The sequence below is a fragment of the Rana temporaria genome, chromosome 2 (genome assembly GCF_905171775.1).
Source record: "Rana temporaria chromosome 2, aRanTem1.1, whole genome shotgun sequence".
NCBI lineage: Eukaryota > Metazoa > Chordata > Amphibia > Anura > Ranidae > Rana > Rana temporaria.
The window spans coordinates 109,709,514-109,728,230 of NC_053490.1; the positions used below are offsets into that span (position 1 = coordinate 109,709,514).

Sequence of the window (18,717 nt, forward strand, 5' to 3'; positions counted from 1 at the left end):
AGGAATAATTCTTGCCATGTCATGATGTAAAGTAGTAACTACTTTAATGCCGCGTACAGACGGTCGTTTTTTGTGATGAAAAAAAAAACGATGTTTTGAATCATGAAATAAAACGACGTTTTTGAAACTTCATTTTCAAAAACGACGTTGCCTACACACCATCGTTTTTTCAAAAGCGCGGTTACGTTCAGCACTCTTTTCCATTGAAGCTAGCTTCATGACTTTCTTCTGAGCATGTGCGGGTTTAAAAACGTTGTTTTGAAACGTCGTTTTGCCCACAAACTATCATTTTCATTGACAAAAAAAACGACGTTTTGAAAAACGACACAAAAAATTTGAGCATGTTCGAATTTTTTTTTTGTCGTTTTTCAGAAGACATAAAACGATGTTTTCCCCACACACGGTCATTTTAAATGACGTTTTCAAAAACGTCGCTTTTTTTCATCACAAAAAACGACCGTCTGTACGCGGCATTAGGCTTTAGACCCACTTTAAGAAAACTGTATACAGTGATGCCAAACACACAGAAAAAATTGATTTTGGATTTGTATGTGCTTTAAAATGATGAAAAAAAACTGTACTAACCCAGTGTGAAGCACAGTGATGTCTTCTTAAAAGAGAAGGCCTCTACACGTCTCACTTCTATCACAAATCCAAGAAATAAGAGGATTATTCCTCATTTGAAGATAGCAAAGGGCTTTTTGATTCCTTTAGCTTACCTCATCATAATCTGTATGTTTATACTTTCTCGCGGATCTGTGAAAAAAATCCTATTGAATAGTTTTCCACTTAAAGGAAATCTAAAAAGGAAATAGACCAACAACTTAAGCTTGTCATTGCATAGCAAGCGCCATAAAGTGTCAGCATTTACCTCTATCAGGCTCCACCCTTAGAGCTTTCACTTATACCGGTCATTTCTAGGAATGGGGCACATGTTACTACCTCCCACAAGGCAGTGCTTAGTCCCAATGGCCAATTGGTTGACTTGTATGTAATTATGTTTTTCCCAAATAATCAGTGCCACCGGCTATAGTCTGCAACACTGATCATAGTATTCTGACAGCCGAGAAGGCTTCCCACTATCAGAATACGATACCACAGCGGAAAGGATTCCTCCATCCACCTTGAATGTGTAGACGGGGGAATCGGCGCATTTTTTTCATGCAACCGGCTGGTAGAGTTAAAGAAAAAAAAATCATGTATGGCAAGCCTAAAGCCTCGTACTTACAATGAGAATATCAGTTGAATAAACAAAAACAAAAAAAAAAGCAAAATTCACAAATTGTGCTATAAATTTTAATTAAATGGATTTGAAGCTGCAAACACATATGTGATAGTATCCCTCCCACTAAACATGTATATAAAAAAGTGCTGCTCTAAAATCAAAAAGTGTTCTATTGAAACCAGAACACAGAAAAAATCTGTGAACAGACTGAAGCTAAGGGTAACCGCGTGAAGAAAGAAAAATACGCCTCGGCATAGTGTAATAAAAGACTGATAACTTATTTATTATTAAAGTGGTTGTAAACCCTCACAGACCACTTTTCCCTACAAGTAAGCCTATAATAAGATATTTACCATATACACTTGTGCCAACGTCATCGGTGCACTTTAGAAAGGCCATAATCGTGCCGTTTCTATAGGGCCCATACCGTAATGCGGGAGTGACGTCACACGACTCTGGCCACAGAGTCCCCGGAAGGAAGAGGGGTGAAGATGGATGCTTCCACAAGCGGGGACATTGCAGGTTTTGTTTGCAGATAAGTGGCACATAATGGGCTAGTATGCAATGCATACTAGCCCATTATGCTTTTACTTTGCAGGAGCATAAAGAGGACGTAAAACCCATCAGGGTTCACTTCCTCTTTATTGGTACACTCACAGTGGATAAAATAAACATGTACAAATTTCACTAATCGGCAGTGATTCCCGGTTCCAAGAACACGGTGAGAGAATATACCGCTCTAAAAACTGCTGATCCTTGGCTTTGCTTCCGTCCCACTAAACCAAAAGGGTGCTGGCTATGCACAGGTGCATTGGATAGAAGAAGATCCTGGTCTGCCGCACTCCTTAAAACGAGTAGCTACGAGTAAGCATCACATGATGTGAAACATGTCAGCCACCTTTTTCCTGTTGTTCACTTAATTTTGACTGCATCGCTTTGGTTGTTTTTTGGATTTTATTTGTACAATTGTACAATTTTATTTGTACAATAATGACATTGTTTTAAGGAGTGCGGCAGTCCAGGATCTTCTTCTATCCAAGAACACGGTGACGCTGCCATGAGGCTCCACCCCGACACATTTCGTCATCAAAGGATGTCTTTCGAGGGCCAAGGCGTTCTTTGAACCAGGAATCTCTGCCGGTTTGTGACATTTGTACATGCATATGTTTATTTTAACCATAGTGAGTGTTTCTCTATCTAATAAATAAATAAAGTATCAGTCTTTTATTACACTATGGAGAGGCGTATTTTTTCTTTCTTCACATGGTTACCCTTATCTTGAGTCTTGGTTGGCATGTTCAGTGGCAGACTCCAGGTGATCAGGGAGCGTTGGAGTGACAACCTTGGCGTGACCACATATGCAGTACATGACTTCTCTTGAGAAAGGGGGTCATGTCTATTTGATAAGCAGGCACTTCATCACACACCTGGCCATGGTGGCTGTTGGTGTTGACTTTATTTAAAGGAGCACTTTAACATGGATTCACTTGATTTGAGCATTGGGACTTTTTAATGGACTATTTATTATTTCCTTTCGTTTTTTATTTTTTTAATGAAATGTATCACTATTTACAATTTTGTTTATGTATTTTGGTCTTAATGCAACACTTTTTAGATATATTTGATTTAAGCTCAGCATTTTTTTATATACAAAAAATTGAATGAACGATTGACCTTTTTTTTTTTTGCATGCTAATCTAAAGCCCCGTACACACGGCCGAGGAACTCGACGTGCCAAACACATCGAGTTCCTCGGCCAGTTCAGCCCTGAAGCCGCCGAGGACCTCGGTGGGCCAAGAGCTCCCATAGAACAACGAGGAAATAGAGAACATGTTCTCTATTTCCTCGCCGAGGTCCTCGTCGGCTTCCTCGGCCGAAAGTGTACACACGGCCGGGTTTCTCGGCAGAATTCAGCCAGAAACTCGGTCGGAAGCTGAATTCTGCCGAGGAAACTGGTCGTGTGTACGGGGCCTAACATTGAAAATGATGAGTTTGTTAAAATTACGAAAATTCTCATACAACAGAATACAACTTTGGAAGTGATGTTATGTTTTGCATTGTATTGTAATGTACTCTTTTATTTCCGAGCAAGCGTGGTCTTGGTCACTCATTTTTTTTTTTCAGACAAATACTGAACTGATTAAAAGAAAATCATTTGTTTTTGTATTGTATGAGAAAAATGTTAATGTTCGTCCCATAAGTCTCTAAGGCCGGGTACACACGGTCGGTCCAAACCGATGAAAACGGCCTGAAGTCCAGTTTCATCGGTCCAAACCGACCGTGTGTACGACCCATCGGTCTGTTGTCCTTCGGACAAAAATTAGAGAACTTGCTTTAAAATCAAACCGATGGACGGCTGACCATCGGTCAAAACCGATGGTTAGTACACAAAAGCATTGGTTCAAAACCCGCGCATGCTCAGAATCAAGTCGACGCATGCTTGGAAGCATTGAAATTCGTTTTTTTCAGCACGTTGTGTGTTTTACGTCACTGCGTTCTGACCCGATCGGTTTTTGAACTGAGGGTGTGTACACACATCAGACAATCAGCTTGCTTCAGCGGAGAACCGTTGAAAACGGTCCGTCGGACCATTCTCATCAAATGGATCGACCGTGTGTACGCGGCCTAACTGTAGAACTTCGAGGGCTGCTAAGCAGGATATGACCGCTGTTTTGTAGTTCCATACAGTATAGCTTTTATATTGATAAGTATGCTCTCCTATGTCTTCTGTGTATTTATCACTAGCCTTTAATGTTCATTGTGTGACAACTTTTCATTCTTAATAAGCAGTATGTGTACATATAGGAAAGAGCAGTAATTAGCACCTTATCTAGGGAAGTACAAAGGATCAGAATGATCAGCTGAACATTAAATGCATTTAATTAGACAGAAGAAAGCAAGAGGATAGTACAGAAAAAAAGAGTATAAACATTGCCTGGTAATTTGGAAAGACATATGAGATTAACTTGTGAAAATGACGAGGAAGATTCGGCCAGCTGCTGGGCTGTCATTATGGCAAATGCAACGCTTTCAGTGGCTTTAATAACATTAATAAATGTCTAAAGAGAGTAGAACTAACTGTTTATATGTTTATATAGAGACCATCATTCTTCTATTAAAAAAGATAAAATCCAAGCAGTAAAGAAAAATGAAATGACTTGGTGTGTGGGCAATTAATTTGTTGTTGTAGGCTTAGTCATTTAGCGCCAGTTCACACTACCGCTACTTGGGATCCAACTTGTGTCGCCCCAAGTCGCGTGACATGAGAAATTACATTAAAGTGAATGAGAGCCGTCTTAATGCACACTACAGAAGTCGCTCCGACTTCAGAAAAGGTTCCTGTACTACTTCAAGACGACTTGTACCCATTGATTTCAATGAAAGTCGCCTCCAAAGTCGGATCAGTGTCTTAACTGAAGCAACCTTACAGGAAGAGAAATAGTTTTCTCAGGCAAACCCCTCCCTCCCACAGAGCTGACTATTGTTTGATTGGCCACTGGCAAAGTTGCCTGTCCTGGAGGCGACTTGAAGTTGCCTCGAAGTTGCCTCAAGTTGCCTCGCAAAATCGTGCCGACTTTCATGACGCTGTAGTGTGAACCGGCACTTAGGGTTCCATTGGACTCCATACTAGTTCAACAAGGGCAATGCATATTGTGAGTGGGATCCTGTGTGGATTCTTTATTTTTGTGAAGATATTAAATAAATAAAATGATCAAATTAATAAAAGCAGAGCCAGATCTTCTGCTGAGATCAACACTGGCTTCCTAAACAGGTCAGGACCTAGTCAGGCTCTATTTCATTGTTGCATGTATTAGTTGAATTCCATATAAGGCAATTTTAACATATTTACATTGGTCAAGCTCATACCTATACCATGTCGGTAACAACCCATGCAATCCTTCCATGCTCATCTCCAGGATTTCTCCAGAGCCTCTCCCATCCTCTGGAACTCGCTACCTCAACCTGTCCGGCTATCTTTTGCTACCTTCAGGCGATCCCTGAAAACTCATCTCTTCAGGGAAGCCTATCAGGTCTCCAACTGATCTTTTACCACTTCAATCAGCTCATTCCCCACAGTTACAACCTTTTGTACCACCTGCCCCACCCTATTAGATTGTAAGCTCTTCTGAGCAGGGCCCTCTTAATCCTCTTGTATTTCATTGTATTATAACTGTATTGTCTCCCTTTTATATTGTAAAGCGCTACATAAACTGTTGGCGCTATATAAATCCTGTATGTAAATAATAATAATAAAACCAAAACAAATAAATTCAGAAATTAAGTTTTGTGTAATCAAGTGGAATGACACAGAGAAAGGGTATTGAACGTATGAAGAACAGGAGGTGAAAATAGGCACGGAAAGTCGAGACACCAGCTGAAATGTATCAGTAATTAGAAAGCAATCTTACCCCCTGTCAGTGCAAATTAAAATCAGCTGGTTCAGTCTCAATTTATGGCCTATAAAAAGGTGCCTCTTTACCAGGGTGCCACACAAGAAACATCTCACGATGGGTAAAAAAGCAAAGAGCTCTCTCAAGACCATTGCAACGTTATTGTTGCAAAACATACTGATGGCATTGTTTACAGAAACATTTCTAAACTTCTGAATGTTCCGGTGAACACTGTTAGGGCAATAATCTGGAAGTGGAAAAAACATAATTTCACCAGAAACTGGCCAGACCCAGGTGCTCCCCGCAATATTTTTGACATAGGAGTGAAAAAAATGATCAGAAGAGTTGTCCAAGAGCCAAAGACCACTTGTAGAGAGCTTCTGAAAGACCTGAAATTAGCAGGTACAATTGTTTCAAAGAAAACAATAAGTAATGCACTCAACCGCCATGGCCTGTATGCATGCTCACCAGGCAAGACTCTGTTGCTGAAGAAAAAGCATGTTGAAGCTCGTATAGTTTGCTTTAGACAAGCCTGCGAAATACTGGGAGAATATAGTCTGGTCAGATGAAACCAAAATGTAACACTTTGGATACCATAATACACATCACCCCAAAAACACCATACCAACAGTGACGTTTGGAGGTGGGAACATCATGGTGTGGGGCTGTTTTTCAGCATACGGTACTGGCAAACTTCATGTCATTGAAGGAAGGATGAATGGAAAAATGTACATTCTTGATAAAAATCTGCTGCCATCTACCAGGATGATGAAGATGAAACAAGGGTGGGCTTTTTTCTTGAAGACGATGATCCCAAACAAAAAGCCAGGAAAACGCTCAATTGGTTTCAAAGAAAGATAATGAAGCTGCTCGAAGTGGTCAGCCAATCATCTGACTTGAATCCAATAGAAAATTTCTAGAAAGAACCAAAGATCAGAGTTCATAGAAGAGGCCCACGGAACCTTCTATGTGTATCTTGAAGCTGTCATTACCAACAAAGGATTTTGTACCAAGTATTAAATACATTTTAGTTAGCGTGTTCAATACTTTTTCCCTGCGCCATTCCATTTGATTACATATAACTTAATTTCTGAACTTATTTGCTTTGGCTTCTTTGTATGTATGGATTGCACTGGTTGTTACCGATATGTGGTGAGAAATATATTTGCCTTATATCAAATGTGAATTTAGCTGTAATCATAATATAAACATTAAGGCTTGGTTCACATATGAGCCACATGCGGCTCACAGCAGGGGTCCGATGCATGCTGGTTCAACGTTTCAGGTCCGATTTCTGCCCACATTTTTGGGCTGAATTCTAACCTGAAATGAACCAAAAGACGCACAGTGTTTTTCTGCAAAACACACTGGACCTGCTGCGGAGATATGTGAGTCGGATGAAAAAGAGAGTCGGTCAAAATCTCCTGCTATTGCGAATTGAATGTGGAGATACCGCATCCAATTCACAATGGTATGAACCCAGCCTCAAATAGAGTTTTGGTCAATAATACTCTTTTCCGCTTAGTCAGCTGTCTGGAAAGTTGCATTTCATAGACATCAATGGCAACCCATGACCCAGGATTGGCTAATAATTCATAATATGAGCAGCTGCTAATGCTTTACATACACCGATAACTGCGCAAGAGGGGTTTCTGTGTCATTTGTCCCTATTGCGATAATCAAATTGTCATGTGCAGACAGCACAGGTGACAGTGATTGTATACCATCATCAGTCCACAGGGTAGCGTCTGCCAGATTTTGATTTAAAATTCAGCTTTCAGTGACCTGACCCAGTGAGTTTCAGAACTGAAACGAAACCTGATGTTGCTCGCAAATAATGGGTTAACAGAAGCAATGGTTATATAACGTCACTGGAGACTAGAAAAGTGCTCAATACATCATTTAACACCGCTAAGCCTTTAGCTGCTGGCTCTGTGTTCTTCTCCGTCTCAACATGCATAGCACTCAAGTACTGACTGTTTGCACTCCTCTGATGCATTCATTCTTTTTTTAGGCCATATTTCTGAGCATCCTGCTTCTGTGCTATTTTTTATAGAATACTTCGAATCAGTTTTAGGCAATGAAAAATCAGCGTGGCATAAAAGGATTAATTTTTTTTAACAAGGTTTATTACTTTTTTGGCAAATAATGCACATGGAGAATAAATATCACATATACAAGCAAGCTTTTTCAGTAAAGTCTTGAAAGGGAAAGGTGATATAAAAAAAGTGGAAAGTCATGGCAACCAAGCGGATGTCGATTTAAAATCGATGTCAAATCTAAGACTAATTCTGATTGGTTGCTATGTGTTACGACATGATGTATTGTTCCATAGCTAATGCCCCGTACACACGATCGGAAATTCCGACAGCAAAAGTCCGATGTGAGCTTTTGAACAGAAATTCCGACCATGTGTATGCTCCATCGGACTTTTGCTGTCGGAATTTCTGCCAACAAAAGATTGAGAAAATCTGATCGTCTGTAGCAATTCCGACGCGCAAAATTCTGACGTATGCTTGGAAACAATTCGAAGCATTGAAATTCATTTTCTTGGCTTGTCGTAGTGTTGTACGTCACCGCATTCTTGACGGACGAACGTTCAGAGAACTTTTGTGTGACCGTGTGTATGCAAGCCAAGCTTGAGCAGAATTCCGTCGGAAAAAACATCCAAGATTTTTCTGATGGAAAATCCGATCGTGTGTATGGGGCATAACGAAATAAGACCCATATTACAATATCGATTCACCAATGACTTTCTCCTATGGTGTTGCTGACTCATTGGCTGAACCAGAAGGATATTGCTCTATCCTTGTTCCATCACTAGTAGTTTAGCTTGTTTAGAGTTTTGACCAGTGAGGGAATGATGTCCATTAGATAAAGCAGAGTTGGACATTTGTTTTTCTTGGCGTGCTGTCACCAACGGCAAAATCAGCATTGTGACACAGGCCTAGACTTAGATATAAAATAATGATCCGTCATGAAATGGGGTATGTGCAGCCTTACAGATATGCCTGATATGGACTTCACTCGTTACATTAAAATCAGAATATCAGCTTGAGGATTTTGATAATAATATATCTCATATGATATATGCTGATTAAGATGTTAAAACCCCTGTCAGGTTTTATGATTGTCCAAGTAGAGAGATTTACTCTCTCTTTTTGCCCAGATGATCACAGTCACTGGGACTGAAAGTGATAGAAAATCCAAAATGTTGAATTGTCACAATAACAGGAATAGATGAAAAATCCTACAAAGGAGACCAGGGCCGTCTTTAATGCGAGGGAAAAAGGGCAACTGCTTTGGGCCCTGTCATTGTTGTGGGCCCCAGAGCAGTTGTCCCTTGAGCCTGCGCTGCCCACAAATGATAACAATGCAGAGCGAACAGGGTACACTGGTGTATTCCCCGGCCAGCAGGGCAGGGGTGGGGCCAGGTGCTACACTGCTGCTCTGACCCTGCCTCATGTAGCCTGTATGCTCTGAGGCTCGGATGTAGAAATACAAATGTGCTGAAAGCCCCGCCTCCAGACCTCTGAGAGTTCCTCCCCAGACCTTTGAGAGCCCTGCCTACAGACCTCTGAGAGCACTGTTCCCAGATCCCTGAGGGCCCTGCACCTGGACCTCTGAGAGCACAGTTTCTGCACCCCTGAGGGCCCCACACCTGGACCTCTGAGGGCCTCGCACCTGGACCTCTGAAAGCACCATTCCTGGACCTATCAGAGCTGGTGGTGAGCCTGTCTGGCGAGGTAGGTCCTTTTCTCCATGGACTGCTTGTGGACTATTATCCCAACCCTGACCTGTTTACCAACGGTATAGCTGTACATTGCTGATAGGTAACATTTTTAAATGGTTACTTAGATGGTCACCTCCTGTAATAGATCCACAGTCTCTGGTCATCTCCTGTACTAGATCCACAGTCTCTAGTTATCTCCTGTACTAGATCCGCAGTCTCTGACCATCTCCTGTAGTGCGTCTATCAGTGAGCAGTAATGATGTGCAGTAACCTCTAGCAACCAGTCAGTGAACGGTAATGATATGTTGTAACCTCTGGCAATCAATTGCAACTGCTGCCTGATTTGCTGCAGTAAACTAATTTTGAGTCTTCATGCTATTTGATATATGTCTAAGAGCGGCTGGGGTCCAAAGAAAATGTTTTCCCAGGGTCCAATGAATATTAAAGATGGCCCTGTTGGCAGAGCTCTAAAATCTCTTGGATGGGATACCGTTAGCAAAAACACCTGACAAAAAGCATTTTGACTTGGATATCCTTTAATTCCCTTTGTGCAAGCTGGCCCTCCAAGGCCAGGGTACCTTTAGTTCTACTGCAGGTGTAACAGTCCAACAACTCAATAACTGGCACACCAACCAACAGAAGGCACTTTCAGACTGCCTGAAGCCATTACCGAATACGTTGAAAATGCACATTTAAAACCCCATGCGCGTTAGAGCCTTTAATGACAGATTCTTAGTTAGTGGTCCAAAAGACATCAGGCTGTAACTATGGCATTATAATAATCTGTCACAATAAAGATGTTTTAACCCCAAAGGTCCTGGTGTTTTACAATGTTTTATAACATTATTCAACTGCACCATAGAATACCCAGCAAGAATGAACCCTACTACAATGCATCTATTGCTGTATATTAGCTAAAAATAATATATATAATTCAAAGAGCCCCTCTGTTACTGTCCAGGCATGTCCCTTCCTGACCTTCAGTCTTCTGCCTGGACACATTCCATGTGGACAGCTGTTTTGCTTTGGGACAAATAAATGAATCTCTTGAAAATTCAGATAATCCCCTGGAATGTGGTCTGGGCTTATCTCATATGGTTACATTAGTTGGGACTTGGATTAATGTGACTATACACATGACATAATTGTTAAACATTTTGATCGAGGACAGGTCAGGAAATAAACATATGTCTAGGTGCACTCTGTACCTTCAGTAGATACCCCTGGCTGACCAATCTCAGCAGGGTCGATCCGCCCAATAGGCTCACTATGCAAGCTGCTTAGGGCCCCGCAAAGCTGCGGAGGGCCCCCCAAATTACTAGAGGCCCCGTCTGGTGAGAAGTAATTTTCAGCCCCTCACCCCGCTTCTCAACTCGCTGGCTACATGGGAGAAGAGGTAAGAAGTCAGCACCCCCACTTTTCACTTTAAAATCTCAGGGAGGAATAGATTGCCCTAGATTTTCCCGGAGATAATTGTTGCATGAGGCCAGGACCAGCAGTATTTAAGCAGTCAGCCTAAAAAAGCATGTCTATGGGCACTCTTATGCCGTGTACACACGGCCAGACTTTCCAATGGGAAAAACTCTGGAAAAATACAGAACCTACTCTCTATCTAAGTCCGTTGGAAATTCTAGCAAAAAAACTCTGATGGGGCACACACACGGTCGGAATATCTGATAAAAAGCTCCCATCTGACTTCTTCTGCCAGAAACTCCGACCGTGTGTATGCGGCATTAGTCTAAACTTTTGTCACATGCAGGTATTTTGTTCTGTGCAGTGAGGAATTGGGAATCAGCATGAAGGATGCTGGAGAGAATAGTGCTCATCCCATTACTTGAGTACTGTTCTCTGTATTATTCAGAGCTGTCCACCGCCAGAGGGCAAGGTAGAGAACCCTTGACCTCCCTTGACCAGCCAGATGATCTCAGAAAGCAATGTATGCATGCACAAACATTTTAAAAACTATGGGCCAGATCCACAAAAGTGATACGCCGTCGTATTCCTGTTTCTATCTATGCGACTGATCCACAGAATCAGTTACGCATAGATAGGCAGAAGATCCGACAGGTGTAATACTTTTACACTGTCGGATCTTAGGATGCAGTACCTCGGCCGCCGCTGGGGGCATTTCTCGTCGTAATCCAGCGTCGGGTATGCAAATTAGCACTTACGGAGATCCACCAAGCTTTTTCCCTTCGTTATTTCTCCGTAAGTGTTAGTTTGCCGTCGCAAAATTAGGGCTGCTTTTTCAAAGTGTAAACTTAGTACACCATGTAAAAGTATACCCTTCTATCCCCACGTCGCTGTCAATTTTTGAAAAAAAAAAAAAATTTTCCCGCCGCAACTCTTTTTTTTTTTCTTTTACACCCGTCGTGATTCTCAAAACTCGGCGCAACGTAAATCCACGCAAAGCACGTCGGGGAAATAGCGTCGGGAGCATGCGCAGTACGTCCGGCGCGGGACCGCGCCTAATTTAAATGGGACTCGCCCCATTAGATTGGGCCCGCCTTGCGCCCGACAGATTTAAGTTACACCGCTGAAAATTTCTAGGTAAGTGCTTTGTGGATCGGGCACTTAGGTAGAAATTTTGCGGCGGTGTAACTTAAATCGGAACATTTAAGTTGCGCTCGCTGGCTGTGGATCTGGCCCTAAATGCTCTAAGAGGCTTCAGGGGTGACGGTGGTGGGGGGGGGTGTATTTTTGGAAACTGTAACGGGCAAGATGAACAGTCTACCTGCTGAGTACTTTGGTTTTTCAGTACTTTACCAGTTCACCAAAGTCCCTTTTGTGAGAAATCTTGTGATCTGAAAGTCACTCCATTATAACAATCTAGATTATCCCAGAAGAACTATTTCCAAAAACGCTCCCTAGAGTTTTTTTGCCGTTTCCCTCATACAGCGCCAATAATACTTTGGAATATTTGGAATAACACAAGTAAAACACAGGTTTTACTGATCGTTACTTCAACACACAGATGTAAAGGCAGCCTTAAGGTGTTGATTGCAGTCATAATATTTTTGATTCTAAGTATGACCCAAAAATTGTCTGTCAAACTGACAGAGGGGTAGCAATGGATATAAACTCCAGCAGACACCTTTTGTTATAAAATAAAATACATAGAAAATGACTAAGAGAACTGTTCTGTCCTGAAAAGACATGTTACATGACTCCACTTTGTTCATCTACATTCCAAGACTTCACATATCATACTACAAAAAAACGTTTACGTCAACACTTCCATCTCATCACAGCCCCAAGGCACCTTCTAACAGGCAACTCTAAATCAGGTTGAAGACTGAGTATATAAAAACAAAAGAATTGCAGACAACAGGATGCCCAGGACGCTCTGGACAACTCCAAAAATCTTGGTGTGCAGCTGCCATTATGTGATAGGACATGATCAAGTAGTTCATTGGTTGAGTATGTTTCAAGAGTACCTGAAATTTAGTAGTTGTCACTTTATCACTTGACTCTATACATCCCCTTCTCTGAGAACTTTGGAGGGAGGTTCTTGGAATTTGGGAACACCTTGCTTTCTTTTTAACATGCCATACTTAGGAGCATTGGAAATATAAAGATATTGGCACCCACTTTTGAACGAGAAAGTTAAAGGGGTTGTAAAGGTTTGTTTTTTATTTTCTAAATAGGTTCCTTTAAGCTGGTGCATTGTTGGTTTGCTAACCTTTTCCCTCGATTTCCCTTCTAAATGTTTTTTTTTCTTTGTTCTCTTTGTCTGAATTTCTCACTTCCTGTTCCTCCTCAGTAAGCTGTTTTGGCTGACTAACCCCCAGCCAGAACGGCTCGGATAATGGGGGCAAGCTTACTGAGGAGAAACAGGAAGTGAAAAATTCAGACAAAGAAAAAAAAACATTTAGAAGGGAAATCGAAGGAAAAGGTAAGTGAACCAACAATGCACTAGCTTAAAGGAACCTATTTAGAAAATAAATAACGAACCTTTACAACCCCTTTAATTTCAGAAGACATTATTCAGAATGATAATTAGAATCAATCAGGAATAGAAGGCTGTGTTCACTGAAAGAGTGTAAATGCAAAATGTTCATGTTCAACTGGTCTGTATCTTTATGTTATTTTCTATTTGTGAAGTCAAGTATAAGAACTAGCATTTGACTGATTTAATGCAACACTGACACATTCACTTGGAATCAGCTTGTAAACTGGGTCCAGTGTTACCTCCATTAAAGTACTATGTATTGTAGAGTCAGTCAACCATAGACAAGTGCATGGGAAACCTCTAAGGTCAGCTAAAGCCTCGTACACACGACCGAGTTTCTCGGCAAAAACCAGCAAGAAACTTGCTGGGAGATATTTTTTTGCCGAGGAAACCGGTCGTGTGTACATTTTCGTCGAGGAAACTGTAGAGAAACTCGATGAGCCAAAAAGAGAACATGTTCTCTATTTCCTTGTCGGGAATGGAGAAAATTGGCTTGTCGAGTTTCTCGACGGCTTCACAAGGAACTCGACGAGCAAAATGATGTGTTTCACCCGTCGAGTTTCTCGGTCGTGTGTACGAGGCTTAACAAAACATCCCTTTATGCACAAATTAGCAGGAAATAAATCAAAGGAAAATACAACTAAACAAGAATTGTTACCGGTTATTGGAGGCCACAAACTGTTAAAAACAGGCAACCCCTGCAGATAAAGCTACAGTGTAGAAAGCATATGTTCCTAGACCAGGACTGAAAACAAAGAAAGGGAATTTTGCCCAGAGCTTAATGAATGAGGTGAAGCTCCATTGACTTTCATCATCCAACCACGTGCAAGCAAAAAAAATGTATTTTGTTTTTCACTTGCACATGATTAGGTATTCTTTGCAAAGTGAATGTTCACCATATTCAATAAGCCCAAGGAAATTTACCTTGCAAAGTAAATAACCCTATTGAATCAAACCAATATGTGCAGTAGATGCCTTCTTCACTTTTGGTCCTTGTCTGTGGTTACAATGGTGACACCTGCGAAATTTTAACAAAGCAGTGTATATACTGGCGTGGGCCTGTAATAGCATATCAAAAAGAACAGCGAAGGAAAAGGAGGTAAAATGTTTTAAAATGCAAAGCAAATGCACAGTTTCTTTGTATGCCTGAATTTTGTAACAAATCCTATGTTTCTTTGTAATCTTTTATTCGAAGAAGTAAGAACATTTTGAAAACACCAACAAGACGACTAAAGATTGGGACTTTAAATGAAGCCGGAAGTTGTAAGAAGTTAGAATGTATTGGAGATCAATTATGAATTGCATGAGGGTAGTCATGGGGAAACATAGAAAACCGTGACGCGGCAAGTTTCGAAATCTCGAAAGCACTCACACGAAACGTAAACTAACTATAGAGTAGCTGAAGGAACGCAATGGGTGACGTCGGAGAATTGAACTTCCTCTTTTAAACGCTCGGCAGTACGTTGAAACGTCACTATGTTCGTGTTGGTTGCCGAAAAAGTCCGAGCGTGTGTATGCTATGGGTGTGATCGGACAAATCAATTAGGACAAAAATCCAAGGGAAATTTTGTTGGATGTCCGACCGTGTGGCCTTAACTCTGCATTGTGTTTAATGTCTGCTGTGTCATATGGAGCCCACAGACAACTGAGCCTTGTCTAAAACTGTGAGGCCCCGTACACACGACCAGTTTCCTCAGCAGAATTCAGCTTCCGACCGAGTTTCTGGCTGAATTCTGCCGAGAAACCCGGCCGTGTGTACACTTTCGGCCAAGGAAGCCGACGAGGACCTCGGCGAGGAAATAGAGAACATGTTCTCTATTTCCTCGTTGTTCTATGGGAGCTCTCGGCCCGCCGAGGTCCTCGGCGGCTTCAGGGCTGAACTGGCCGAGGAACTCGATGTGTTTGGCACGTCGAGTTCCTCGGCCGTGTGTACGGGGCCTTACACTTTCCTGCTACAGGCCAATCCCTTTGTAGAACATGCTTTCTTCTTAAAGACAGACTTTCCAAAAAACAAAAGAGGGATTTGCATAAGTAGCTATTCACTTTGCCAATTTTCTTACGTCATTGGTGTGACTGGAGTTCTCCTTTAAATCCGTTTTGCTCAGCTCACTTACATTAATATGTAAAGTTGTCAATTTATGAGCAGTTTACAATGATGCTGCATATTTCCAATTATCCTTCTGATCCCCGATTTGGCTGTGTTTATTTTTCCAGTCAGCTACATTCATCTCAATGCCCGCATGTCTTCATTATTATTTACAGAATACCAACACGATATAATGAAAAGAACAAATAGATATTTACATCGGACTCTTATCCTGCTGCTGATCTATCCTTACTTATCGTAACCTGCCCCTTTCTGTCCCGGAGCGTGAACTGAAACCCTATACTCCCAATCTACAGTTTTATATTTCTGAATGCTGCCAGATTAGGTTCTGTGCAATGCAGCAAGTCATTGTGAATTCCTTTACTGTACTGGATAAACTTTCAGCACCTCTGATTGGAGAGTGCTCCACAAATACCCGGCCTATTCACAAAAGACCTTGGTTCTTACTGTGTAACAAAGAGCGCAATTGTGGGCATATGCCCGGAAATTTCAACAGATAATTGGTTTGGCCAGTGTGTATGCCTTGCAGTCCCACAACAATGCTTGAAATTGTTCTAGCACATGGCCTTTGTATCGTAGGTGGCTGATTTAGACGGGGAACAGCCATGTATATTTATAAACGGTTATATAGGTTTTATGCCACATGCAATACATATATATATTTTACAATGTTTCAGTTAAACAACAAAATAAAATTAAATACTGTCTAAAAATGTATTAATGTTTTAAGCAGTGATACCACGACTATAGGTTTTTTTTTTTTCATGTACAGTACATTGATAGTTAACAACCATCCTTTGCAGCCAATTTATTTTAGAATAGCTGGATGATTTCTGTTACGGGCTTCTAACAGCTCTTGGTTCTCCATAGAGCTCGTGATCATCAACTTCATAATTTGTCACTGCATGCTGGGCCATTTGATCATTTCTATCTTTGTCATTCCCTGGAGGAATATGTAGATGAGTGTGTGAAAGAGACACGTTTTCTTTGTAGTAAATGAGATTGTACTTTTTGGAGGCGCAGTGGTTGATTTGCTTTTTTTTTAAATAAACGAAACGTGGCTAAATGTGATTTACCGCATTTGCACGCGTTTACAAGCTGTTACAGGCGTTTCGAATGCCCCTAAACATACATTCTGAACGCATTTTTTTTGCGGTCCAAAAAAATGCTTTTAAACTCAACTGCCTAGAAACGACTATAAACGACCCTGTGTACATGTACTGATAAGATAACATAGAGGAGAGTTCCGGGGGAGCTGAAAAAAATGCCCAACTGCTCTTAAAGTGGAGGTTCACCCAAAAAATAAATTTTTAACATTACATTCAGCCAAGTTGTCCTAATGACAATCGGCTGTTTTTTTTTTTGTTTTTTTCGTACATACCTTATTTTCACGGCCACTTCCGGGTATGTCTTCTGCGGGACTGGGCGTTCCTATCTAATTGACAGGCTTCTGACCGTCGCATACTACGCGTCACGAGTTGCCGAAAGCAGACGAACGTCGGTGCGCAGGCGCTGTATAGAGCCGCACCGACGTTCGGCTTCTTTCGGCAACTCGTGACGTATGCGACGGTTGGAAGCCTGTCAATCAGATAGGAACGCCCAGTCCCGGAGAAGACATACCCGGAAGCGGCGGTGAAATAAGGTAAGTACGGGGAAAAAAAAAAAAAAAAACAGCCGATTATCATTAGGACTACTCGGCTGAATGTAATGTTAAAAATTTATTTTTGGGTGAACCCCCGCTTTAAACGTCCATTTACCAGCAACCGTGTACATAAGACCTAAAGGCGATTAGGCTGTTCACGTTGCAAGGGAAGTTGATTTTTGCCCCACAGTTTTGTAAATGAAGTGAAGCTCTGCAGACTTCCATCATCCAATCATGTGCAAGCAAAATGCTGTTTTTTTTTTTTTTTTACATGAACATGGCTGTTTTTTTTTTTTATAGTAGTCAGCTTTACTGACTACCATAATTGAATCATGTGCAGGCAACAATGTTCTTATTTCCTTATTTTCCCGTTGTTGGGTATTCTTTGCAAAGTGGAGCTTAATCTCATTTACTAAGCTCTAGAGCAACTGCACTTTGCCAAAAGCCAACAAATTTTTAGAGTTTAGAAGCAGCAGTGTGCATGTCATGCACTCTGGACATTTTTGCAGCAGCCCCTAGGCTAACTCTAAACTCCCCTGCATGTTAGTCTGGGGGGGGTTATTTGCTAAAGGCAAATCCACTTGCAGTGCACTTAAAAGTGCAGTTGCTGTAGCTCCGAGGGGGACATGCAAGGAAAATAAAAAAACAGCATTTTTGCTTGTACATGATTGGATGATAAAAATCCAGCAGAGCTTCCCCCCATTTCAGATCTTCCCCTCAGATCTACAGAAACTGCACTTCCAAGTGCACTTGTAGTGCAGAGTGGATTTGCCTTCAGTAAATCAACCCCCATATGTCCATGCACACAAGAGCAGTTGTTCCAGAGCTTAGTAAATGAACAGAAGCTCTGCTAACTTCCACCATCCAATCATATGCCAGCAAAAATGTTGTGTTTTTTATTTTCCTTGCACGTGATTGGGTACTCTTTGTAAAGTGAAGCTTTACCTCATTTGCTAAGCTCTGGAGCTTAGCTACACCAATTGCTTGCAGCTATATACCATTAAGCACTGACACCATTTTTCTCTTACTAAGCTCTGGAGCAACTGCACTTTCCAAAGTGAGCGGTCTATTTGCCTTTAGTAAATCAACCCCTATAGGCTATTAGTAGCGTTTAGTGGCAGTGGCTTTAGAGGCAGGGGTGAGAAAAAAAAAAAGCAGTGCCAGTGCGTTCTGGAGCAGCAGAGTTTTGGCAAAAATAAATAAAATAAAAAAACGCCTGATGGTTGTATAGTAAATATGTGTTAATGCTAGACGCTTTTCGATGGCCAGAATAAATTATTATTCTGGCCAATTAACCACTTCAATACCGGCCCATTATGACGTCCACAAAGGGGATCTCCCATCCCGGGTGGACGTCATATGACATCCTGGGTTTTGTGGGGGGATATCTGAATGATGCCTGCAGCTAGAGGCATCATTCAGATATCCTTCTCTTCTGCCAGCGATTCTGTGCAACATAAGAATGATCATAGTGGCGGTTCCGCCGACTGATCGTTCTTATAGGCCGCGGGAGGGGAAATCCCCCCTCCTGCCGCCATCCGGTGCTTCTCCGGGCTCTCCCGTGCCATCGGGGGCCCGGAGAATGAATCGTCCAGCGCTGGCAGGAAGCATAGAGATGACTGGTGACCAGATGGTCACCAGTCATTTCTATGACTGTCGGAGGACCC

At 41.7% G+C, this 18,717-nt stretch overlaps 1 protein-coding gene across 3 annotated transcripts in view; it reads right to left on the reverse strand.

The window, feature by feature from the left end:
- ZNF385A (zinc finger protein 385A) overlaps positions 1-18,717 on the reverse strand; it is a 441,621-nt gene that overhangs the window by 183,894 nt on the left and 239,010 nt on the right. The window lies entirely within an intron of this gene.